The sequence below is a fragment of the Herpailurus yagouaroundi genome, unplaced genomic scaffold (genome assembly GCF_014898765.1).
Source record: "Herpailurus yagouaroundi ecotype Mexico unplaced genomic scaffold, PumYag 198, whole genome shotgun sequence".
Taxonomy (NCBI): domain Eukaryota; kingdom Metazoa; phylum Chordata; class Mammalia; order Carnivora; family Felidae; genus Herpailurus; species Herpailurus yagouaroundi.
In genome coordinates, this window is record NW_024412429.1 from 14616960 (window position 1) to 14642095 (window position 25136).

Below are 25136 nucleotides of genomic sequence, written 5' to 3' on the forward strand. Positions count from 1 at the left end.
TTGACATTTAGTATTCTTTATGAAATTCTTAGTTATAAAAAATAGTATAGGCTCCTATATTCTAGAAGAATGATAGTAAAATATTTATTCTACTATTTATGTTTTATATAAATTACTACCAAAAAGGACTTGAGGAAGCTTTACAACAATTCACTGAAGCAAATCAGTAAAAATATATTGGTAGCTTCTGTGTGCCTGGCTCAGCAGGATGTGATGGGGATACCAGAATGGATGTGGTCTTCTCTGCACCCAAGGAGCCCACTGCCTTCTGGAGGCTAGCAATTAACTATAACTCATGCGATCAGTACTGCAGAGGTAATCTGAGCAAAGTGCTCTGATGCAATAAGACAAGTGCAGTAAGACCAGAAAATCATTACAATTCTGATAAAACAACAAGAGTCCTGCATTGGGTGGTGGCAGATATTTGAAAAACCTGGCCTTGGTGTGCCTAGGTGGCTCAGTTGGTTGAACGTTAGACTTCAGCTCAGGTCATGATGTCACGATTCGTGGGTTCGAGCCCCACATGGAGCTTTGTGCTGACAGATCAGAGCCTGCTTTGGATCTTCTGTCACTCTCTGCCCCTCCCCTGCTTGTGCTCTCTCGCTCTCAAAAATAAACAAACATTTAAAAATTAATTAATTAATTAATTAAAAAAACCCAAAAACCTGGGCTAATAGAACACTGGTATAAATGAGCTCTCCTCTAATAAGGGGAATCATAAGATTTTCTTAGGAGAATTATCTTATTTTTATGGCACTAAATTTATCATGCTTGTCTTTCTATGAGTGCAATGCAAAACAAAACTGGTACTACTTATGTAGTTATACCAATAAATATACAAAATTTTTTAAATAGTGTGTTTTTCTAAAATCAATACTTGACAATAGTTGATAATACAATCATATATTGTGTTGTATCTCCATGAAGATGTTGCTGCAGGAAATAAAGACGTATAGTCAGGCTGAGAGTTTTTTTGGTTATCTGATTTGATGTAGAGTTTAACTTACAAGTTATAGACAAGTAAAGAGCATATTCCATATCCCAATTGGACAGACTACTGCTAGTCACTTTTGTCACACACAAGAGACCTTCACCTTCAGATGTGACACATACCATTGTCTTCCTGTCAATGCTCCAGAGTCATTTTTCCAACAGTGTCAGCAATTTCTTCCTCAGAGGCTGGCCCCTCAAACTCTCCACGAATCTAAAAGGCAAGTCATTAAAAGCAGAAATTAGATTTCTTGCAAGTAAGATTTTTAACAGCGCTAAACTGATAGTGCGTGTCAGGGTTTAAAAGACTTGCGGACCAATCCAAGGAAAAAGATATGCCTACACAACAAAATTGGGCAGAGCTTGGACAAGGTTTCCTGAGAGGGGAAAGTGCCTCACAGTGGGAGGCTGTCCAGAGGCTCACAGAGGGGGCCACTATCTAGGAGAGAGGAGGGAAGGGAACTCCTGGAGGTGGGGCCGAGGAGGGATCAGAGAAAGGACTTCTTGCTTTCAGGTGCTATCACTCAGCAGCACCGTTTGGAGTCCCTGGGTCAGAAGGGCTACAGCGTGTGGGGTCTTATCATCAAGTGGCTATATCTCAATGGCCAGCAGATGCCTGGTGAAGTTTTGCAATGATATAACGTAGACTCAAATCTGCTTTTTTGGTGCCATTTTTAAAATAATTGAATGCGTAGAAGTTTACATTTTGTGCTTTGTGAACTTTTGAAATAACAGGTCTCAGTCTGCAGTGAAGATATAAACAATCTAGGAGTCAATATGCCGAGGCCATCTTTGGCTCATTTATGAAGAAATGAATTTTTTTTCCCCCTTGCTCAGGGTTTGGTTCTTTGTAAAAAACAAAACATTTCATTGCTTAAGAAGTAGCAGTAAACAGAAGTTTATGAAAGTTATGGAAAATATTTTAGTTATTGTCTAAGGTTAAGAATTCGAAATGGGATAGAGGCAGATATATTCTGCAGAGCTTTTTAAGAACTAATATAGATCTCATGATTCACAAGTTGGATGAAATACAGCTTGATGCATTTTATGAGTCACTTAAACTCAATCAATTAAATTAAGTGTTTGAAGAATTAAGAGACCCACCAGATCTATTTGTGACAATGGAAATACACAACAAAGTGGTTTCTTGTCTTCTGATTTAACCTCCCCTCAAGATTCTTTACTTTCCCCCCTTACCAGGAGAGTCATTGGATAACCTAAGTGATTTGTAACTTGCTCCTGTCCACAGTAATAACTGAACTTTCCTTTGCTGCTTTAAAATAATTTGCAGGTATGTTTTTATATTTATATTCAAACAGTATTTGGTTGTATATATTATTTAGCAGCTAATCAAAATAGTTCGTACAAATGTTACAAAACTTCAAGGAATAATTTTCCATAAAATTTTTGGAGTAAACATTTACTCAGTGTTGAATGGTTTTATTATGATAATAAGCATTTATCAAGTACACATTCATATGTAAGGAAGTCTAGATCATTTCTTTTCAATGGTCTTGATTCATATATATATATATATATATATATATATATATATATATATATATTGCCAGAAAGTAGGATTTATTGGTAAGCATGAATAGCATGTTAATAATTTAACAAGCATGAACCTCATGCTGAGGTTCTCATCAGTTCAGAGACTGCTCTATTCATCCAAGGGGCCATGATTAGGGATGTATTTGACCCCACAGCCATCTGGGATGAGCCGCTTTTCAGCCACCATGTCTTCAAATTCATTTGCATTAAACTTAGTAAAGCCCTACTTCTTGGAAATGTGGATCATCTGATGGCCACGGAACTTGAATTTGGCCCTGTGTAGGGTGTCAATCACATGCTCCTTGTTCTGCAACTTGGTACAGATGGACATGATGCTTGGCCAATGTGGACCCTGGCCATTGTGTCCTGGGGCTTTCCAAAGGCACCCCACGTACCTGTCTGGAGCCTAGATTGGAGATAGCATGAGGTCAAACATCAATGTCCACTGGAAAGGGCTGTTTCCAAGGTCCCTTAGGGCAACCCAGACAATCAATAGACTGCATACACTACCAAGGAGGCTGCTGTTTGCAGCCATTGCACACTGGGCCCCCATGGGGAAAGAGCACAGTTTAATTGGCTGCAGATCATGTATTCTTAATAGCTTATCTTTAAGCTCTTAGTAGTAAACACACTACTGCTATGCTTTAAAAATTCTTTTTCTGAGTTCTAACCTTATTTTTTTAATGTTATGATGAATTATTTATCTTTTTAAACTATTGAGAATTGTGATGCATCAGATAATATCATAATATTCTTTCATTTAGAAAATGCAAATTATTCCTTTTAATATATTAAAGCATTCAAATTCAAAATATAATTATAATTTAACAAAAAAAGTATGTCATTTTTTTTAAAGCCACTGAGAGCCTTGTGCAGTGGTGTTCTAATTCCTCATTCAAGGCAGGTATAATCCAGTTGGGAAGAAAGATGTCTGGACTAGAAACCATCTAAAACAAATTCACTGAAATACATGTCCAAGATTTTATATACAAAAGTTTTAGAGCAGTTTTTAAGGTTAGTTAATATCTTTTATCTGTAAAATTCCAAATTGAGCCCATTTACTATGGACTGTGGGCTGCCTATAGTCATAGAAATGCCCTGTACATTTTCTGATGTTCTTCAGGAGAAATAACTTCTATTTGATATGCACATAATTCTGGAAAAATGTTGCATAATTCATTGACACTAGTGTCAGAGAAAGTAAGCCAAGAATGAAAATTTTTGCAGACACCTCTTCAATAACTCTGGGTTGATCAGCTACCATCTGTGGTATGGGTTCTGTTGCAATGTAACATCTCCTCTTTGAATGAAGAAATTACAGTGAAAGAAGAATTTTCTGTAAGATACATGAAGGAGTAATGTGTTTTCAGAAGGGAGAGGTGCAAGGCAGAAAATAACAGATGTTGACTAAAAAAGGAAAAGGAAGACACAAAATAAAACAAACACAAACAAAAAACCCAAGATATCATGGATGCAGAAATAACAAAATAGAATTTTTGGAGATATGAGTCAAATTTTCAAAAGTTTAAGTAAGAGAAAAAAACCTAATCAACATAAGTAAGTTGTAAACAGATGCAAATAAGTGATTCTTTTCATATATACCTAAATATAATATATAAGTAGATATACCTATGTATCTATAATCTATAGTAATTTATCTACATTTATATAACTATATATGATTTATAGAATGAAGTCTTACTAGAGAATTCTCTGTTTAATTATAAAATGTATTTGAAAAAATCTATAAAACTCTTCTGAACATCCTTAAAGAACCCTTATATACCTGGAGAAACCCACACCATATTTTTTAAGTCTTTTTTTAATTTACTTTTATTTTTTTAGTTTTATATATAGAGAGAGAGTGAGTTGGGGAGAGGGACTGAAGGAGAGAGAAAGAGAACCTTAAGCAGGCTCCATGCTCAGCACAGAGCCCGACACGGGGCTGGATCCTGTGACCCTAGGATCATGACCTGAGCTGAAATCAAGAGTTGTTTTCCTTCTTCCTACCCCTCAAGTGAGACAGGAAGGCTGGAAAGTACCAGGCTTGGGCACTTCCCCTCCCCCATGTTGGTTAGGCTCTGGTAAAATAGTTTCCCCGGAGGACACGCCTTTGTTAAGGAAAACAGAATACTCTGGGCATATTCCAAGATGGTTACTTTTCTTCTTCCCCCTGCTGGAAGTACAGGGGGTTTTCTTCCAATTTTCACAAGGAAAATCTGGTGGAGCCCCAGGAGGCAAAACTCATGAAAGGGTGGAGACCCTCTTAAGACAAGCCACCAGAGATTTTAGCTCTCAAGGTCATCGACTCTGACCCTCCAGCAATCCCTCCACTGCGGTTTAGAGCTCCTGCTATTAGCTCGTGCAGCAGGTGATACTCTAGGTGATTCTCTTTGTTCATCTCCCTCAAATTGTCACGGCAGTGGCCATCCCTGTGACCTCAATTCTCTCATGAATCTAAGAGGAGGGTTTTTTGTTTTGTTTTGTTTTGTTTTGTTTTGTTTTTTTAAGCATTTGTTTTCATCCCCAGGTTCCTTGTGGGAGGAGAGTGATGACCTCCAAGCTCTTTACATGTCAAAATGTAAACCACAAGTCTCCAGAGATAAACTTTCTAAATGTTACAGTGCTAAAAATTCACTGAACTGGTTTCCAATTCAGGAAGAATCTTAAAATCTACTTAAAATCTTAAAAAACTACTTAAATCTTAAAAACTATTATGTGTATGTAAATAAATCTTCCTGTTCATTGAGAGGTCTAGATGCTCAACATTCCTTACATTTTCTCTAACTATCTTTCTTTTCTGTGACTTGTAGCAAGAGTGACGGAAATAAATATAAGGCCACCTCCGTGACAAGCTTCTGCATACCCCATATGTTTTATTTGCAGACTCTTTTTTTTTTTTAATTTAGATAAATTTGCCTTTATTATTTAGGTGATTATTGATGTTTTTAGTATTCTTGGGTTTCCTTAGCCAATATTTCCATCCTTAGTATTTCCATTCCATCTGTCACTGTCTCTTTCATCAGTTTTTGCCCCCTTTTCTTTATGTTCTTAAAGAGCAAATTTGTTTGTTTTCTTGGTCACTGGTTTTGCAGGGTCAGTGGCAAACATTACAGCTTTACTTCTTCTCTTACAGTTTGGATTTTCTTTAATTCTCTTCTGACATCAGTCATTTTTTACTTGATCTCACACTATTTTTGATTTTCTGCTTCTGTCTCAATGCATCATTTTTGAGCTTACCAAGGAAATCTTTTTGAAAACATCCCCCTGGTTCTTTCTGAAAACTGTTTTTAGAGATACTTTTCCCTGTGTTTTTAGGAAATGTCATGAGGCAAGACCTTTGTGTCTACAGCACTCAGATCTGACTCGTGCTTTCGCTCAGCTTTTAAATAATGTGTGAGAAATGTCCTTGGTTTTCTCGCCACCACCTGAGGGGTCTAGCTTCTTACTCAGATCTGTACCAGAATTGCAGGTTGATTATGCAAATTGAAGAAGACTTTGTTTTTAAAAAAAAATTTTTAATGTTAATTTTTTGAGAGAGGGAGAGAGAGCGCGTGAGCGAGCGTGGGAGCATGAGTGGGGGAGGGGCAGAAGGAGAGGGAGACAATCTGAAGGCTCCAGGCTTTGAGCAGTCAGCACAGAGCCTGACTTGGAGCCCAAACTCAGGAACTCACAAGCTGCAATCATGACCTGAGCCAAAGTTGGATGCTTAACCGACTGAGCCACCCAGTGCCCTAGACTTTTGACTTTTCAGTAGATTTTCATCTACTGTGACTAATCTGATATATGCCTTTCCTTTTGGGTCACTGTACTGCTCTAGAGAATCAGCTCCAGTCCTGACGGTTTTATTTTTTTAAGGGTAAAGCATTTGGTTATTTTATTTCCCTATGTGGTTACCTCTCCTTTCACCTTTGTAACTTGTCAACATATACATTCCAAGGAGCACGGTGTTACTGCAGTCACGTTGTGTTCTGCCCAGGTCATGGACTAGGAGTTGTAGTGTCTAAAACAATTTTTGAAAAAATAAAAATAAAAAAGAAATAAAGATAGAAATGGGGGGTGGTAGTGAGAGGGCATAGCTCTGCCTCCTGGAAAAAGAATCCTCATGAGGTTGGATGTCTGTTCCTGATTAAGTTTGGTAATAGAATAAAATGGAGTAAGCATTGCTAAGAGGATTATTTAAAAGAGCCAGGAGGACATTGAGGAAGTGAGGCTTATGTACATCTTCTGTGTTAAATTCTCAAAATTTTTGCTGCACTCAGGCTTCTGTTATGTGTTAAACTGGACATAAATGGACTTTCCGCCTGTCACTAGCCCTAGCAATCAATCACATATAGGTTAGTGTAAATATAGCTATACCAGCACCAATCCGATCTTGTTTACAACAATTTAGGGGCGCCTGGGTGGCTGAGTCGGTTAACCATTCAATTCACGATTTCTGCTCAGGTCATGATGTTACGGTTCCTGAGATCGAGCCCCGTGTTCTGCTATCAGTGCAGAGGCTGCTTGGGATTCTCTCTCTCCCTCTGTCCCTGCCCCTCCCCTGCTCCCTCTCTCTTTCTCTCAAAATCAATAAATTAACCATTAAAAAGGGGGAAAAAGCAATTTATGTAAATCCCCTCTTTCCTTTTAAAAACTCTAACCTCTTTTCCTCTCAGGAGCACACTCAATTTCAATCTAACCTTAGGGATTGCAATCCCTAAGACCCCAAATAAATGCACCCATTTTATTTTGCAATTTTGTCTTTCATCGGTTGACAGGTTTTGTTTTGAAGCTATCGGTAAATCCTCAGAAGCCCAGCTTCACAGAAAAACGAGTCAGCATTGATGCAGTTTAACTGAAACTAAGATAATGTTTTCTCAAGGTGTTTTGCAGAGTTAAAGTGATTAAAAAACAATTAAAATTATTTTTACAAGTAATTATTTACAACATTTTTTTAATAATCAGGATATTCAACTCCCTAGTGCCCCAAATAGCTACTTTTCTGAATTGCTTTTTTCCAGGAGATGCTTATAGTAGACTCTGTTATGACCACGTGGGTCCCCCCTTCAGGATTGGGTCCTCGCTCCTCAGAGGCCACCCGTGTTGACTGCCAGAGGGCTCCTAGCCTGAGGACTCTCTACCTGAGAACTGCCCCTGGCTGAAGGGAGCTGCCTCGATGCCCTCTCCTCAGGGGCAGACAGCATCCAAAGATTGGTAAAGCTGAGAACAAAAGCCCAGGCCACTTGTCCCAATTCAGGACATCTCCAAAGACCTGTCTCAGCAGCAGACACTTGCAGGAATCAGCTGGGGCATTTGTTGCCGCTGCATTACAGCTCAAGTTTTGCTCTGTCCAATCACAGTTCCTTCGAGAGTACCTTCCTATTTGGCCCGCACTCCTATCTGTTTGCGGGAATCTGTTTCCCAGGAGCCCAACTGGAGACAATACTTCCATTTGCCCTCTCAGATCTTCTCTGCCAATCTCTGTCCTGGGAGGCTCACCTCTTAATTCTGCTTCATTGGGCTACCTTGCCTTCTGGTATCCCATCATCTTCAGCCATCAGTAGATAAAGGCAGGGGATCAGAGGGTAGGAGGACAGTGGGACCTGGATATTTAACCCCCATCCTCCTCCCTGCCTCATGGTTTTGATAGCAGCTGAGTTACTCCGTGGTCAAGATTCTGTCAGCCTCTTATCCATGTCTCTGGGCCTTGGGTTAGTAAGGGCTTCCTTTTATTGCTGGTTTAATACCATCCTCTGCCCACATTTCTGTAAATAGTCATTTCATTAAAATTCTTTTCCATTCAGTCTTTTAAGTGTGCTGGCTATTTCTTCCTCGGCCCCTGACTGAAGTCATTTTGAAAACATCTTTCTTCATTTACTGGTTCTAATTTCTATCATCAACCATTCAACAACACAAGGTTTAAAAACTGCCATACAGCTCATATCATCCTCTTGTACAACAGAACAGAAACGATGTTTGAAAAACCAGTTCATCGGGGCGCCTGGGTGGCGCAGTCGGTTAAGCGTCCGGCTTCAGCCAGGTCATGATCTCGCGGTCCGTGAGTTCGAGCCCCGCGTCAGGCTCTGGGCTGATGGCTCAGAGCCTGGAGCCTGTTTCCGATTCTATGTCTCCCTCTCTCTCTGCCCCTCCCCCGTTCATGCTCTGTCTCTCTCTGTCCCAAAAATAAATAAACGTTGGAAAAAAAAAAAAAATGAAAACCAGTTCATCATTAGCATAAGCCTTTATTACAAAATGCTGGATGTGAGAAGGCTCCAAAGGAGCATTCTAATATGGGCAACCATGGCGAAAATTTTTTTTTAATTTTTTTTAACGTTTATTAATTTTTGAGAGACAGAGAGAGACAGAGCATGAGCAGGGAAGGGGCAGAGAGAGGGAGACACAGAATCTGAAACAGGCTCCAAGCTCTGAGCTGTCAGCACAGAGCCCAACGCCGGGCTCGAACTCACAAACTGCAAGATCCCAACCTGAGCCGAAGTCAGACGCTCAACTGACTGAGCCACCCAGGCGCCCAAACATGATGGAAATTTTAATCAGATTTTACCTGAAAGGGTCAGCCAAAGTTCAGCTGGTTTGCGGAATATAGTGGTCCCCCCTTATCAGTGGGAGGATACGTTTCACAACCCTCTGAAGCCAGATAGTACCAAGCCCTAAATGGATTATATTGTTTCCTATACATACATACCTATGATAAAGTTTAGTTTATAAATTAGGCATAGTAAGAGAATAATAGCAATAATTAATAATAAAATAAACCCTTCTTGTGACAGTGTGAGATGACAAAATGCCTGTGTGGTGCAATGAAGGGAGGTGAATGAGGTAGGCATTGTCACATAACATTAGGCTACTACTGGTCATCTGACACTATATTAGGAGGAGTATCATCTGCCTCCAGACCGAGGTTGACTGCCAAAACCATGAAAAACAAAACCCAGTTAAGGGCAGGGGCCACTGTAGCTGGTCAAAGATAGTTCTCTTGAAGTATAAAGGATTTTTCTTACAAATCCAAAGCCATTGTTTGCACAGTTTGAATTTGGCCAAAAGGAGCAGAGAGGAGCAGTTAGGGGTAAGGTTGTGGGCTCCAGGAGTGGAGGGGCGTGGGGCTGTGTGGGCAGGGTCGTGTGAGAGGCACATCTCAGTCCCTGTCTGTGTCTCAGAGTGAGGACATGACTTTATCCTCAAGATGGGTAAATCATAACCAAAATAATTTAAGACCTTAAGAATATGTAGGGGAAGGGAGATAGAATTTTTTAGATTTGTTTACGCTTTTTAGAGGATGAAACCCAAACTATGGAAATGGATTAAAATAACTCAGCACACCTCTGAGATATTTACATTCATTTCTCAAAGTGAAAAAATATTCCTCGTTAAAACAATGAACTAGATACATCTTAGGAAAAAAATGAGAACCTATTTGTTTTTTAATTTAGATAATAGAGCCCCTAAGCAAGGAAGTTTGGTTGAGGAAGATAATCTGCCTGAATCATTGTGATTGCAATTTAAATTAGAGAACCTAACAAAATACCTAATATAATTACTGAGGTGCGAAAATCCTTTTCTCTCCCTTTCTCCTTCCTTCCTTGTCATTTGCCATCTGACCTCTCATTGAGTAAAAGGAAAAGGAGCCTATCACTCCAGGGAAAAAGGCAGCACCACTTTCAGGAAACCACTAATTCTTTCTCCTCCTTCCCTCAGCCCCATCTGCGATTCACACTGCAAGCAGAAAAGCTCAGTGCTGGGATAACTCAACTGTAAGAGGAACAAACATTTACAAGGGAGCGGGAACAACCATGGTCTCCACATCATTTGAGATTTCGTTGAGGCAGGAACTGCCTGTCAGTTTTACATATTTTGTAAAACTCTGACTTACAACACTGGATACGTTCTGTTCTCAAGCAACCACACTCAGTTGTTCTCACTGTGATTTCTTCTCTGCTGCCTTTGAAGTTAATATGAATATAATTTTCAAGTAGCCAAGCATGTGTTGATTATTTCATTTGTCTTCTAGATGGCCAGAGGATTGCATCTCGTGAGGACTGCTTAAAAACTCATAAAAACAATTTGGAAAGGGCCCTTTTTAAGCGAATGAAATAGAACAACCGGGTTTTAATTCCAGGAATTCATAAAACTATATTAGCAATCTCTATGAGTGGTCTGTTGAGGTGCCTGGGAACAATTGGATACAGCTCACTGTTTCTTATCTTACTAACTTGTACTTTCCTATCCTATAGGATTCCCTTTTGAGATTGTTGTCACCTGTATCTTAGGCTTACCTCCTTTCTTTCTGTCTTTGTCTTATTCCGTGCCTTCATCCCTTCTCATCTCACTCATCTGTGATAGCTGGTTTTCCACCTCTAAATTAACCCCATAATGGCACCTGCTGTATAAAAATTCTTAGTTTGCAGGACAAAAGTCAAGCAATAAGATTGGCTTCAAATTGTAAAGGGCCAACTCATTCTGAAATCTTATTTCCTTGTCACTTAGTTAAAGAAAAAGTATTCATGACATCCATGACACTTGTTAGAGATGGTATAGAAGACTCTGTTTAAGATGGACCACTGCAGAGTGTTTGGGAGTGGGGAAGAGAGACATGGCTCACCTACCAAACACAAGGACAAGCGGGGATTTATAGCCAAGGAGTGGGGTGGGGGTCAGTGAATAGAAAATTACTAAGAGGAAACATCAAGTCTTCAAGGATTCTGGCTAGACTGGCTCAACTGGATTCTTGGTGAAGACAGGCCAGGATGAAGATGGAACTGAGGTGGGAGATAAGGAATTTGATCAGGTGTAGAGGGTGGTCAGGCCTGAGGGTGGAGGTTTACATTAAACTGACTATGCAGAATCCTTGCTAAAACTGGACTAAGTGAGCCAAGGACAGAGCTCAAGGTCAACAGCTAATCAAGAAGAGACCCATTGTCACTCATTCCTTTTTCACTCTCACACTGGTATTCTTTGCAGCACAAAATTCCTTCATTGTATTCTGATGATTCCTACCTTATTGTCATAAAGCATGCTATTTCCTCAGCCTGAAGTTTTCTTCCTGCCTGCAAATAGTTTACTCCTAGTCATCTTTTAAAATTCAGCTCAAATGTCGCCTTCTCTTGGAAGTCCTCTCTGACTCACAAGTCCAATTTGGATGCTCCTCCTCTGGGCATCCCTTCGTTCATTCAACAAGTGTTATTTAGTGATGATTCTGGATCATTCCCGGAGCAAAGCACTGAAGATGTGGTGGAAAATGCTGTGAATGAAACTTGCAGCTTCGTATTGTCTTTAGCTCTGTGGGAAAGGCCATGTTTTTTTGTTTTTTTGTTTTTAATTTTTTTTTCAACGTTTATTTATTTTTGCGACAGAGAGAGACAGAGCATGAACGGGGGAGGGGCAGAGAGAGAGGGAGACACAGAATCGGAAACAGGCTCCAGGCTCTGAGCCATCAGCCCAGAGCCTGACGCGGGGCTCGAACTCACGGACCGCGAGATCGTGACCTGGCTGAAGTCGGACGCTTAACCGACTGCGCCACCCAGGCGCCCCAAGGCCATGTTTTATTAGACACTGCATCCCTAGAACTTAGCCCAGAACATCATGTGTACTAATACTCCATGTTCAGTAAATATTTGTGGAAGGCAAGAATTAACAAGAGCAGGAAGTAAGAATGGAAGGTGTTGGGGAAATAGAGTTCAAAACAACAGAAATTTATTGAGTCTCCGTTCTTAGAGGATGGAAATCTGACATCAAGGTACTAGCAGGTTTAGGCTTTTCTCCTTGGCTTGTAGATGGCCATCTTATTCCCTGTGCCTTCACATGGTCTAACCTCTGTGTGTGTGTCCAAATTTCCTCTTCTTATAAGGATATCAGGAAAATTGGATTAGACCCCCCTAAATGACCTCATTTTAAATTAATTACTACTTTAAAAACCCATATCAGAATATAGTCACTTTGTGAAGTACTGAGGGTTGGGACTTCAAAATAGAAGTTTAGGAGGACATAATTCAGCTGATAACACCTGTCTACCTTGATGAAAGTAGAAGCGATAGAAGAAGAGAGCAGCTTTATTATTGAATACACTTTAAACCAGAATTTGATGCACATCACATGTAATCCACTACAGAGATGGCAAAGACAGGACTACACTTCCCCTTTTATATGGTCAAGCAGATACAACATATTCGATACATATTCTTTTAAAAAAATTTTTTTTAACGTTTATTTATTTTTGAGACAGAGAGAGACAGAGCATGAACGGGGGAGGGTCAGAGAGAGGGAGACACAGAATCTGAAACAGGCTCCAGGCTCTGAGCTGTCAGCACAGAGCCCGACGCGGGGCTCGAACTCACGGACCGCGAGATCATGACCTGAGCTGAAGTCGGCAGCTTAACCGACTGAGCCACCCAGGTGCCCCTCGATACATATTCTTAAGAGAAGCAACAGCCAGCCCTCAGCGGAGAGGGGGACCACACCATTTGGCACAGAGTCCATCCTAAATCCCCTTGGTGAGGTGGCCATCTGTGCTTGCTAATCCCTTTTTCTAAAGAAAAGATACATTTTTCTTACCTTTACAACAGGAGGTACTTTTGCAACTTGGAGTAAGGCACCCGTTGGAAGTTAGGCTCCTACCCTCCCAAAGCAACTGAGACACGGGAGCTCTGTCTTCCTTGATGGTTGTGTTTTGAAAAGATGACTTCCGGGTCCATAAGAAAAACATCCCTGGGCTGTAAAACTGGACAGAGGCTTATTTAGCCTTTTAAAAAGATTTGTGTACATCTCAAAGGAGCAAAAAACGAATTTACAGTAAGATTTCTAAAGTAAATGCTGAAAGAAAAGGCGGGAGGGAGTCTCTTCCTTATTTTCCACTGGTATAATTTTAAATTTCTACTTGCCCTTGCAAGGACAGAAAGGGAGGATGTCAGACACCAGGTGTTTCCTTCTCTCCTCTGAGGTGATACTCATGTTGTGGGACATTTGTACACATGGCACCATTCACAGGTATGCTCAGGGGTCTGTTCAAATCCACCGCACGCATTTCCACTCAGTCCTTCCATCTCTACTGTTTAGAGAGCACAAGAGGACTCAAATTGATGGCAAGCATAGTTTATCCATTCTGACTTATTAAAATGGGAGTCACTTACATACACTCATAATTTAACCACCAATAGCAACAATTCACTTGCTTTTCCCTTTTAAACTACCTACTGTACTTGGTGTGATACTTGAGAACTACTAAAAATGACACAAAATTAAAAAAGGAAAAGAAGAAGTTGTGTTTGTCATTAAAATTCATTTAGAATGTGCATTACTAACCCCCTCTTTCCTCTAAAAACAAGAGGAAGGAAAATGAGGAATTATGTAGATAAATCATCTCACTGATAAGGTACCTATGCATCTACCACTGCCTCAGATAAACTCTGAATTTCTCCAGCCTTCTGTTCCCCAAAGGCCATGCTGCTTTGGTCATAGTAACAAAGAATGGCAAGAAGCATGTAAAGATACACACTTTTTTTCTTGGAACCAGATACATATGCAAATACAGTAAACATTTTTGTTTTTAATTTAAATCCAAGTTAGTTAACATAGAGTGTAATAATGATTTCAGGAATAGAATTTAGTGATTCATCTCTTACATATGACACCCAGTGCTCATTCCAACAAGTGCCCTTCTTAAAGCCCATCCCCCATCTAGCCCATCTACCCACCCAACACCCCCTCCAGCAACCCTCTGTTTGTTCTCCGTATTTCAGTCTCTTATGCAAATGAAGTAAACAGTTTTAAAAAATGATTTGAATTATGCACAAAAGGAAAGTAGTAGGAAATATACAACACATGGTGATTAGTCAATGATAGGATGATAGACAATCTTTTTCTAATACTCTTACTTTCTAAATTTTCTACAATAATATGCAAAATAATTATAGCAATAATTTTGTTAACATTCGAACAATGAAAATTACTAATTCCATGATTTTCTGGGTTGTTTCCCCTAATTCTATGTGCTGGGAAAAATAAGTATACATAGAATTGTTTATCTCCACTCCGATATCTGTTGTCTTTTGGCAACATGAAACATCCAGTTCTAAACAGCAGCTGCTGAAGAGAGTAAATAGTCATTAGCAGGGTTGTACTTATTCTTCATGATTTCCTCCGTGATCTTGAAGGCAGTCTTATTTACCCCCAAGATAGCATTTGGACGCACACATCTGGATTTTGTCATTTCCCATGTAGCTGCATTGGAGTATTCTATCACTGAGTTCTAATTACATATTTTAGCTGTGATGCAAATAAGTCTTCGGGGTTCTTTTTCAGTTATTTACTAATGTTCTTATATAATTCAGATAGACAGAACTCCAGTAGGATGTAAGATTCGGGAGAGCATTTTGAAAACTCTCCTAGAAGAGTAGCATCATGGATGGCCTACATGTCATCTAAATCTGTGTTTGGACTGTGTGTTCATTAGGCATTTCTGAAAACAGATGGAAGGCTAGACCAAACTGCAAGGCCATTTGCAAAAGTCCAGGAATCTGCAAATGTGGATCTTCGAAAGACTCTTTCTTACGGGCTAGTTGAACAGCTACAGGTCCACCAGTTGGGCTGAGCTGGGAGCACCCTTCTGTCAGAGAGGTGCCTGAGACCAGCAGAGTGCTGCACCCCTCCAGTGACTTGCATTGTTTATGATGCTGGCACTGCCATCAGTGAAGAACACTGAATCCTTGTCCATCTCAGACAGTTGGTCCCAAGGGGCTCACCATGTAGCCAGAGGAGGAAGAAGTGGGGGTACCATTCCCAATTCCACATGACTCTCAGGCAAGGGGCTGAGAATGGCAGAAGTCACACCCTCCCGTAATTTAGAAAGACATTTGATGTCAGGTTGAGTCCTCTCCCAAAGGCAAAATAAGGGCATCAGAGGCTTTGCTGAGCTTCTGCTGGCAGGCATGTCTAGCCCAGGGCACTAGTACTAAATGGGGGCCCATTAAGACCTTGGTTCCTAAAAAAACCCAATAGGATGCAAAAAGGTGGCACTCAAAATAAATATACTGGACTGCCCCTGAGGCGGGTGCTTTGCCTAAAACCCCATAGGAAGTCAGGTAGACTCATGTTTGGTCCAGAGACTCCAGGAGGTATAGTCAGGTGTGGCCAAGGACTCAACTCAGGATGTAAAGCCAACTGGGAGTAAAGGTGAGGCTTGTTGGAATATCCATTGAGCAGCTTCTAAAGTGCACTGTTGGGCCTCACCCCCCATGGAAGCTGGCAGACTTGCATACGGTTGCATATATAGGCAAAGAATTAGGAGAAAACGTGAAAAGGCCTAGTATGTGTTGTGCCTGTCTGAGAATAGTGGGTGGTTCAGTAGTGAGCAATTGATGTTTGATGGCTCAGGGAATCTTTCAGTGCTTAGAGAAGCTGATGCTCAGAAACTTGACAGGTGAGGCTGTCCCTTGGATCTTATAGGGGGAAGTTTCCTAGCCACACTGATGTAAGTGCTGAGTAAAGGTGTGCAAATCTGTCCGTACCACTTCCTCAGAGGGTCCCCTCAGCATAATGTTGTCTATATATCATCTATATGTCATCATTAAATGGCCCCAAATGGCCATTTCCCGACTGTAAGCTATTGAAATCCTGGCAACAGAGGCTACGTGCTATGGCAGGGTTGTTAAAATGTCTCGTTATGAGCTGCCTAAATGTGTACTGAGCACCCTCAAAAGTGAAATCAAATTGGGATTTCTCTGTGATGGGAACAGAATCAAACACATTAGCTAGATTAGTGACCACACAGGACACTCCTTGGGCCTACTGTAGCTCTTCAATCAATTCTATAACGTGAGGAATTGGAGATTTAATAGGTGGAACGTGAGCACTGAGGTTCCCGTAATCAATGGTGAGGTACCACTCATTAGTGCCTGGCCAAATGGGGCTGTTGAAAGAGGAGATTGTGGGTCTAATGATTTTGTCTCAAGCATTTGTTTAATAACAGGGCGTAGGTCTTCAGTGCTCTGTTTAAGTTGGTATTAGAGGGTGTTTACCATCCTGACTGGAGGAGAAAGAGGCATCAGTGCTTTGTTTGGTGGGTTCTACCAAGAAGGCCAAGGACTGGGGCTTGTTCCATAAAGTGTCATGTCCATGACTCCATGCCTGTAATAGGGAAGAAAGAGCCAAGGGGGCCACCACCGGAGGAAGCTATTTGAGGCAAGTGGTATCAACAATTGCATCAAAATGGATTTGTACACCTGTGATTACTTTACTGTCAATGCCCTGTATGTAGGACTCCCTCTTTAGGGATGAATTTAGAGGGACTTCCTGGAATAGCAGTGACTTGGACCCCCAAATCTAATAGGGCCAAAAGGACTGTATTTTTATTGTTCCAATGGACCACCAGAGTGGTATAGGGGAGATTGTTGCCAGGAGATGGGATAAGCCCTGAAGAGCCACCAATTCCCTAGGGTAGGTGCTTAGGTGGCTACCAGTCCCAGGGGTTACAGAAGGGGGCAGAGGAGTATCGAGGACTGAACTGGGGTCAGAGGAGGTGGAAGGTGGATAGGCTGTAGAAGGGGGCTGTAGCTGGGAGAATGCTAGTTTTAGGACCTGCAGTTTAGATACTAGGTGTCCAGAGATCAAGTAGCCAAGAACTCTGAGATTTCATAATTCCCCGTAGAGGTTTGCCTATGTATTTTCATAGAGAGAAAAATTAAGTCAGGGATTTATTATAAAGGGAGTAGGGATCCTTCTTTATTAGGGGAAATTTGTGTAATGGCAACCCTTCTGGTGCAACAGAAGCAGAGGGGCATAAATGCAGTATCTGGGTACTTTGGTGGAATTTCTTCCATGTCAAAACCATGTCGATGACCCCTTGTACATATTATGGTTTTGGCAGTTCCAATATAATGTAGCACCACCCTGTAACTAGGAAGAGTACTCTGTCAAATAATGATCTGGACTCGGAAGTCAAATGGGGCCCCTTCAGGAACAGAAATGAAGAGGGGGTCATTTGGGTTAGGATGGTTATCAAAAAGATGAGAAGTAACAAGTCTTGGCAAGGATATGGAGAAAAGGGAACGCTTGTGCACTGTTGGTGGGAAAATAAATTGGTTCAGCCACTGTGGAAAACATTTTGGAGATTATTCAAAAAATTGAAATTAGAACTATCATATAGTCCAGCAATCTCACTTCTGGGTATACATCTGAAGGAAATGAAATCACTATCTCAAAGAACTTTCTGCCGTCCCACACTCATTGTTCACTGCAGCATTATTCACAATAGCTGAGACATGGAAATAACCTAAACATCCATCGATGGATAAATGGATAAAGAAAATGTGCTATATAGATGCAATGGAATATTACTCAGCCATAAAGAAGAAAAAATCCTGCAATTTGCAATAGCATGGATTCACCTTGAAGGCATTACGTTAAGGGAAATAGGTCAGAAAAAAGCAAATTCTGTGTGTTGTTCACTTATATGTAGAATCTTAAAAAGTTAAATAATAGAAGTACATGGTAGAATGGTAGTTGCCAGGGGCTGGGGGGAGGGAGGTGGGAGAGATGTTAAAACATACAAATTTCTAGGTGTAAGATGAGTAAGAACTGGGAATCTACTGTGCAGCATAGTGAGACTGTATTACATACTTGAAAGTTACAGAGAGTAGACCTTAAATATTCTCACCACACACACAAAAAGTAATTATGTGAGACAATGGAGGTGTTAAAACTAAGCCTATTGTGGTAATCCTTTCATAATATATAGGTGTATCATATCACAACTTTGTACGCCTTAAACTCATACAATGTAGATGCAATTAGATCTCAATAAAGTTGGTTGGAAAAGAGACTAAAGAAAAAAAGATACAACTCCATATACTGATTTATTTTTTAATTAATTAATTAGTTAATTAATTATTATTTTTTTGTATGTGTATGAGTAATCTCTATACTCAACGGGGGGCTGGAACTCAGGACTCTGAGATCAAGAGTTGCTTCTACTGACTGACCCAGCCAGTCACCCTTCCATATATTGATTTAAAGTTGAATTTTTCACTTAATACAAAATTTTGAACATCTTCCTAATTCAATAAATATAGAATTCATTATTACTTTTAATGGTACTTCACTGTATGAACGTACCACAATATATTTAATTTTCTTACTGTACATGTAGTTAATTTTCATTTTTTGAAGCAAAACAACACTGTGGTGAACATCCTTCTAAGTAAATCTTTCTATTTATCCTGTATGATTTTCTTTAGATAAATTTTTAGAGAAAGATTCCTGAATCAAAAGCTATAATATGTTGTACTGAGGTGTGTATACATATGAAGAATATATTCTTCATGAAGAATGAAGGAGAAATGCACTGTGGTACCCAGAGTCAGAAAGGCAGGAGTTAGCACCTAAAATACCTGCTGTGTGACCTTGGGGAATTTTCTTAGCTCACTGTGCTTTGGGTTCTTCATCTATAATAATGAGAATAAATAACTCCCTGACACATAGGTTGGCGTGAGAAAATGCATGTGAAGGGCTCAGTGCAGTGTCAGTATATGAGTCCTTCTTGAAATGTGTGTTAATACGTTTAAAATGCAGATATTCTTGGGTATAAACCACCATAGATACTGCAATACAAACACTCTCCGAAATAGCAGAGAGGCCCCTTTCCTACTGAGTTGCACTGACAAACGCAATACACAATGGATGAACTCAGATATAGGCAGATATCACAAGAGAGAGTGTCTTCTAGGGTAAAAGTTTGAAGAGAGTACAAGACTGAAGCCTAACCGACGGTAGTAGCAAGGCTAAAGATTCTGTTAACACAAGAGCGGTGGTCAGTTTTGAATTATGAATATCGGGAAAGGGTACGAGAGAGACTCAATCCAGGAAGAAAGGTAGCTGTGGACCAACGTGGATGTTGGCTCAGTAGCTCCATCTGTCCTGAAGAAGTGGGTGCACCACTCTCCCCGCTGGCTGCCAGTAGGAATGGAAACCATCCATTCGCTCCCCTCGCTCTATCCTCAGGTTTATTTAATCACCTTCTGATTAAAGTCTCCCTTCCCAAGCAAACTGTATTGTAGAGAAGAGAATGCACTCACGGAATCTAAGTATTCCAGCCCATGTAACAGTTATATTTTAGGAATAAATTAATAAATCGGTGTTCTATGTTGTTAAAAAACTCATCATAAAATGTATATTTACAAACGTGCATGGAAATACATTGATAAACATGAAAGCCCTTTATGAGTGTTCACTAATACAATGCAAAAGCTCACCATATTCTGAGAAAAACCTGCATAACAGGGAAATACCTTCCTGCTTTCCTTCCTCTCACATGTGTTTACGGACTGGTGAAACTGAGGCAGGCATGGCTATAGGTACTTAGCATTCAACAACATACAAGTGTTTTCCAAGGATAACAACCACAAAAGAAGCCATACATAATAATAAATCCAAATAAATCTCTCTAGAGCTGAACTCATAGTTTAATGGCCACTTACAACATAAAAACTAATTGAATTTCAGTTTTCTCATAGATGCATTAAAAAACAATTTATCAACAAAAAAAGGCAATCTATCATGGCTTTTAAATGAGCTTTCAAGTGGAAATTTGAGGAGCACAGTAACAGATGCTGAATGAATTTTATTCTGGTTCCAGTGTGATAATTCTGTATTTTACTTCTCCAAAGGAGAAATTAACATTAATTAGAATGAATTAATTAATTATAACAAAAATTAAAAGTTTTCATTTTAAAATATTTAAGGATTATAAATGCAGATCTTACCTTCCATCTCACCCAACATTAATTTGGCCAGAATAGAACATTTCAGCATTTGATTCAAACTCATCGAAAGATCTCAATGACTTTATTACAGACGCAATTACCTCAAAACCGTTTTTGGGAGACACTAACGGAGGGTGGGTAGTAAAGGACAATTTGTCTATCCAAGAATTAGGGCAGGTGAAATATGTGAAATAATGAAGCAAATGGAAAAGAATCAGAGTTTAAATCAAGCAGAAAGATTTTCAGAAGAATAAGAAGTAATTGGACCATCAGTAAGAAGAAATTAAAATGTTGGTTGGAAAGAAAGAGTAAACTATACAAGAGTTCATCAAAATTTGGCAAAATTTGTTCATAATTTAAATGCACTTCTTACAGAGGTGCCTGGGTCGGTCAATCAGTTAAGCATCTAACTGGATTTCGGCTCAGGTCATGATCTCATGGTTGGTGAGCCCCATGTTGGGCTTTGTGCGGATGGTGCAGAGCCTGCTTGGGATTCTTTCTCTCCCCTTCTCTCTCTGCCCCTCCCCCACTCACTATCACTCTCTCTCTCAAGATAAATAAACATTAAATGAACGTGTTATATAAACTCAAGCATTGTCTTTATTAGTTTTATAAAAACTACAAGATCCAAGTGTAAATTCATATAAATATGAATGTCCTTAAAATTTTTTAAAACAAGGGCACCTGGGTGGCTCAGTCGGTTGAGCATCTGACTTAGGCCCAGCTCATGATCTCATGGGGTTTGTGGGTTCGAGCCCCACGTTGGGCTCTCTGCTGACAGCTCAGAGCCTGGAGCCTGCTTCAGATTCTAGGTCTCCCTCACTCCCTTCCCCTCCCCCACTAAAGCTCTGTCTCTGTCTCTGTCTCTCTCTCTCTCTCTCTCTCTCTCTCACTTATATTACCTATTCATTCACTTTCTCCACTATTCCCGAAAGTATACCACTTGAAAAGGAATCTGAATTCACCTTCCCCCAAACCTGTTTATTTGTCTCTTTCAAGGTCATGGCATTTGGTGGTAAAAGATTTACTTTAGGGGCTCAGCCGGTTAAGTGTCCAACTTTGGCTTGGGTCATGATCTCAAGGTTCAGTCTGTGAGTTCGAGCCCCTTCTTGGCTCTCGGCTCTCAGCACAGAGCCTGCTTCAGACCCTCCATCTCCCTCTCTCTCTGCCCCTTCCCCTGCCTCTCTCAAATAAATAAACATTAAGAAAAAAAAAAGATTTGCTTCCATCATCATCTGGAGTCATCTAGGATCAAATTCTTAGAGAAAGTAAGTCTTGGTTGACACCTTAGTTGTCACCTTAGAGCTTTTGAGTGAACATGAGAACTATAGTGTTTGTTGATTGTTTCTAATCTTTTTTGTTTTTTAAATTTATTCATTTATTTTGAGAGAGAGAGAGAGTACAAGTGGGGGAGGGCCAGAGAGAGAGAGGGAGAGAGAGAGAGAGAGAGAGAGAGAGAGAGAGAGAATCCCAAGCAGGCTCCATGCTGTCAGCACAGAGCCCAACGTAGGGCCAAACCCACGAACTGTGAGATCATGGCCTGAGTCGAAACCAAGAGTCGAACACTCAACTGTCTGAGCCACCCAGGTGCCCCTGTTGGTTGTTTCTAAAGGGAACCAACTTAGAGAAAGAAAATTTGAGTTCAGGATCAAGTCTAAGTAAAAGGCCAGAGCTTCCATGATTGCCATAAAAGAAATCTCTATTTACTAGACCTGTAGGATCAGGATTTCTGAAAACCAAACCCGAAGTCTAAATAATAATGCAAGATGAATCCCCACTCTCATGGAGTCTCTTAGGTCAACATTAGGGCACTGGTTATGAAAGATTGGGTTCCCGAAAAATTGGGATGATAAAACTCGAGAAGGTTCTGACAAAGCTGAGAAAATCAAACCCTAAATTCTGTCAAGCCACTTTTGCCAGTTTAAGCATCCCTTTCTCACCTGTTTTATAAAGGTAGTGTGCCCTTGCCTGTAGAAACTGTACAGGTCTCCTGTGAGGTAGATGTCTTGCACAGACTTCTAATTCCCTCAAGACTTCCTTCCACCACAGCCCAGACTGAGTGAAGTCCATAGTGAAAGCTCCATTCCTGTGCAAAATGCCCACTCTGCTCCTTTTGTTCTGCATTTATATATGACCTGAAACCCAGATCACCAGACAGCTTAAGAAAGACCCTATATGAAAGACAAAACTAGGGATGCCTGGGTGCTCAGTCAGTTAAGCATCTGGCTTAGGCTCGGGTCATGATGACATTCTTGGGTTCGAGCCCCACATCAGGCTCTGCACTGACAGCTCAGAGCCTAGAACCTGTCTCAGATTCTGTGGCTCCTTCTCTCTCTGCTCCTCTCCTGCTTGCACTCTCTCTCTCTCTGTCTCTCTCTCAAAAATAAATATTAAATAAAAAATTAAAAAAAAAAACTAAATAAACAATAAGAAATCAAACCAACATTAGCGACAAAAACAAAACATAAATGAAAACAATTTGAAAAAAAAACAAATGATGGAAGAGAGTAGAAAAACAAAAAGATAATGTATCCATGGAGCAAGAATGGAGTACTATGCAAGGAGCAGTCAGAGATTAAGAAAGAGCTCATGAGAATTAAGCACATCATAGCAGAGATGGAAAATTATACAATATTTTGAAAGATAAAATAATATCCCACAAAACAGACAAAAAAGGCCAACATATTATACATGAGCAAAAATATAAAACTAGAGGATTAGGTCTGTAGGACAAATTTCCATATAATAGGAAATTAGAAAGAGACAATAAAGAAAACAAAAGGGAGAAATTGTCAAAACTAGTTCAAGAAAATTTTCCAGACCTGAATGACCTAAGTGTCCATATTGAAAATGCCCACAAAGATGCCCTGTAAAATAAATGAAACAAAACCACAGGAATATGTATCATTGTGGCATTTCAGAACACTTAGGACAAGAAATTCTAATTATCGCCAAGAAAAAAGAAAACAGTTTAAAATGATCAAAAGACAAAATGGAATTGATTTCTCATTAGAAACACTTGAAGCAAGGCAACAATGAATCAAGGTCCATGCATCCTTTATTTGGATTCCACGAAAATGAGAGGACATCCACTAAAATGAGAGGACATCCAAGAAAAAGAGACAGGAAATACACAAGAGACATTTAGGGAGTCCTCAGGATTATGGTCCAAAAGATTTTAGGATGATGACATGGTCAGCGGACCCAGAGGGGAAGCAGTTCATATGGGACGAGGTCAGGAAACTTCAGGAAAGTTTCTTCCAGAAGATGAAATTAATAGAATCTATCTAATGTGTTTCAACCTAATGACAAAAGAGTTACACAAATAGGGGACATAGGGGAGTTGAACTAATTATAATTACATAGTAAACTAAGTAACCAAGTAATAGAAAATTCCATGGAGAAAAAATTACAAGTCACCATAGTATACTGCATGGCTTGGTACTAAGTATCCACCGACCACAGTGTTGATGTACAATATTGGGATAATTGAGAATAAGTATGCCTGCAGGGTAGGTAATGGTAAAGAAAAAGAAATCAGTCCTCAGCTTTCATACTGCCGAATTTATAGATTGTGCCTAAAACTGAAAATTTAGGGACTGCCAGTCTTAACAGATTGCACAGAGGTAAAAAAAAAAAAAAAAAAAAAAAAAAAGATGAATTAAAATTTTTGCCTGGAAGGTGAGATGGAAGGGAAGGGTATAAGGGGGACTTTTTTCTTTTTTTTTTCTGGTAAGCCATGTAGAACTATCTGCTTAAAATATATACTTGAATAACTTTCTAGAACTGTTGGACTCAATATGTGCGTATATAGCTTTGGGAAAAGTTTAAAAATTAAAAACACAATTTATTCATAAATGATTAAACATTTCTGATCATGCCTAAGTGAAGATTTAGGAGATTAACCACACACCAGGAAAAGTGAGTGGATAATTGCAATCAAATATATTATGGTTCACATACTTTAACCTAAATGCTATTCATCTTAAACTCAGTAGTTTGAGTGAATCATTAATAATGTACAGATGACACCAAGAGAGGAAAAATTATTTTGAGTCATCCATCTTTTTTTTTTTTTTTTTGTCAAAATACTCAGGGAATGATTTTTCCAGATATCATCATTTGCTGTAGTCTGATGGGGGGCGGCTTCCCCCTACATCTTGACACTCATAATTTATCTTATAATGCTCCAGGTCAGAGTTGGATATCCCCAATGCTCTAATACAGATGCGTGAATTTCACCGTATTTTTATAAATTATTCTTCCCTCTCAATGAGTGGGGTTTGTGACCAGTCATTGAAGCCTTTCTTTTTTTGTCACTATAAATGTTGGCCAGCTTGAAAGTCTAACATCAAAACATAATAAGTATAATCAAGTGTTGGAAAGAAAAGCCATCTGAAAATTCCCTCCCACCCCCAACTAATGTATAGGTTCTGGCAAAAATGTTCCTTCTGTTATTTTTAAGACAGCCCAGGACTGAATACTTTCCTCATTGAACAAACTATGGAGAATGAATACATCCAGTTCCCAGTCAACCTGGTCTTCAAAGACCTCCTCGTTTATTTGATTAACTTCGGCCAAAAGATAAATTATATAGTTATGTGACATCTGAAAGTGACTTTGATAAAACTGGTACATGGTGACCTAGAAACCTTCAGACTTTGTCAGATAGGAGTAAGTTTAACAATATAAATAAATCCCTTTTCTCCCTGTGCTCAACGCTCACTGGATCAAAAAGCCATTATGTTATCCTGTGTGGTTCTATCTGCTCTGGCTCCTTTCATTTAATCAGATGTCCCTTTGGAAATTCCATTTTTCCCCTCTTCAGCTTTGTTTCCTAGA

The 25136-nt window shown here is 39.8% G+C and overlaps 1 non-coding gene across 1 annotated transcript; it reads right to left on the reverse strand.

Moving 5' to 3' along the window:
• Positions 1-2997: 2997 nt before the first annotated feature.
• LOC121013517 (small nucleolar RNA SNORA70) lies at positions 2998-3127 on the reverse strand. Its single transcript, XR_005782755.1, has one exon. It is a non-coding gene; the product is annotated as a small nucleolar RNA SNORA70 (small nucleolar RNA).
• Positions 3128-25136: the final 22009 nt, after the last annotated feature.